General features: G+C 35.0%; 1 pseudogene; it reads right to left on the reverse strand.

Annotated features, from left to right (window-relative positions):
* Positions 1 to 1999: 1999 nt before the first annotated feature.
* On the reverse strand, positions 2000 to 2115 carry LOC115939579 (U2 spliceosomal RNA; annotated as a pseudogene).
* Positions 2116 to 2535: the final 420 nt, after the last annotated feature.

Consider the following 2535-nt stretch of genomic DNA (forward strand, 5'->3'; position numbering starts at 1 on the left):
GATGGGGTAACTGGGTGATGGACATTAAGGAGGGCATGTGATATAATGAGCACTGGGTATTATATAAGACTGATGAATCACTGAACTCTACCTCTGAAACTAATAACATACTCTATGTTAATTAACTGAATTTAAATTAAAAAAGGAAATAAAATATGTATTGAATTGAGGATGTACAAGACATATTAAAGACAAAAAGACAATTACAGAAAAAATAATATATTATAAAATAACAACAAAACTTACAAATACACACTCATTTATAACATTTGAAAATATAAAAAATAGAATGAAAAATTTTTAAATCTTTCATTATCCTCCTGCCCAGAGATAAGATTCAATACCAGTTTAGAGTATTTCTTCCAATCTATTTCTTTTATATGTAATTTTTATAATTGAGGTAACTGAATGCATAATTTTATATATTATTTTCTAACTTAATATAGGTATCATTTTTATTTGCTATTATAAACTCCTTTTTTTTTTGAGAGAGAGAGAGCGCAGGGTGTGGGGGGAGGAAGGGGTGAGGGAGATGGAGAAACTTAAGCAGGCTCCACGCCCAGGGTGGAGCTCCACTTGGGGCTCAGTCTCAGGACTCTGAGATCATGACCTGAGCCAAAATAAAGAGTGGGACGCTGAACTGAGTGAGCCACCCAAGCACCCCTATTATAAACTCTTTTACATAAAATCCGCTGGCTTTGTAGCCCACAATGTGGGAAATCACTATTTAACCCATTTTCTACTTGGAAAATTTATTTACTCTTTAAACTAACACAGTGATGGGTGTCTCAGTGTCCAGAGCTCTTTTCATTTTGTTCTGGATTTATTTCCTGCCTTCCTTCAATAAATATGAAACATTTGTCATAAACACAAATATGCTAGGCATTGAAGATACAATGACAAGTGAAAATCCATGTTCATATCCTAAGGTGGATATCAACTAGTGATTAGCCTCTAGAATAAAAGTGTCAAAATAGAAATCTAGAGGATTCTTCAAGGCAACTAACTCAGAGGTAAAGTTAACAATAAGGCTTCCTGGAGTGAGTGGCACTTAAAGAGAAGAAGAGCTTGGGTAAAGAGGGGAAGGAAAAGCTGGTTTAGCCAGCTGGAAATGTGTGTGCATGGCTCCTCTGAGAGCCTGAGAGACATCTATTACATCCGGAACCTAGAATTCCAGTGTGAAACAAGAGTGATGAAGCTGAGGAATTAACAGGTGCAAGATCATAAGGGTAAATTAAAGGTTTTGTTTTGTTTTAGATATTGATCCTTACCCTGAGGGCAATGTGGAACTATTGAGGTATTTTAGACCAGAAAGTGATACTGTGAGATTTCTGTAAGGCGAGACTCCTAGAAATTGGATTATTAGGACAGAAATAACATTTTTAGGCTCTTAAAACACACTAAAAAAAAAAAAAAATCCAGAAGGAAATATTTCCCTTCCATCAGCATTATACGAGAAAGTCCATTTGCTATTGGGTATAACAACATCTCCCACTTGTTAGAACCACTTGTTTATGTTCTAGGTACTGCACTAGGTGGTGCTTTACATGCATTTACTTAGTGAAGCCTTACAGCAACTCTTTAGGACTGACTATATTACTCCTATTTCCTAAGGTTACAAGAAAGAATAATTTTCTCACCAGTCATAGAAGAAATAAATGGCTGGACTGAGATTCAAACCTTATTTAAGCTTGGGTCATAGGGTCCATCCACTCTTCATATGCTTTACAACCTCCCAACTCATTTTATTTTTTTTTTATTTTTTTTTATTATTATGTTATGTTAATCACCATACATTACATCATTAGTTTTTGATGTAGTGTTCCATGATTCATTGTTTGTGTATAACACCCAGTGCTCCATGCAGAATGTGCCCTCTTTAATACCCATCACCAGGCTAACCCATCCCCCCACCCCCCTCTCCCAACTCATTTTAGATACACACAGTCCCCATGGAATATGATAGCAACACCCATTATGTTAACTACGTTTTATTTATATAAAGTAAGCACTGCATAGAATTTTCTGGAATTTGACTTCTCTTAAGGAAGCCATTTATTAAACTGATAAGAACAGATACTACACTTGATCTTAGCCAAGAGGCCGAGAAGCGATGGGAAGCCATTTATTGAGAAAGAAAAATATAGCAAAGGATAGATGACAGGAGACAGGCTTAGTTACAGGTAGGTGTAATTTATTTACACAATACCCTTTATCTCCCCTGTTATTACTACAGAACAATCTGGCTCCCTCAGATTAATGTTAGCAATAGATCAGATGCTGTGGTCCTGCAGAGTTCCTGACCTAGGGACATAATAAAAGTAAATAACCTAAGCTTAGAAGGAGGTTTCCTTCTCAATGACTTGAGGTTGGAAGAAGAGAGAGTCTTTTGTATGTCTTGCTCTGGAGATGTATATATATATATATATACACACACACACATATATATATATATATGTATATTGTATATATATATACAATAAAAATATATATGTGTATATTATATATATATATATATATAATATACACACACAC

This window comes from Leptonychotes weddellii, chromosome 11 (genome assembly GCF_054177405.1).
Source record: "Leptonychotes weddellii isolate Sample4059 chromosome 11, ASM5417740v2, whole genome shotgun sequence".
Classification (NCBI taxonomy): domain Eukaryota; kingdom Metazoa; phylum Chordata; class Mammalia; order Carnivora; family Phocidae; genus Leptonychotes; species Leptonychotes weddellii.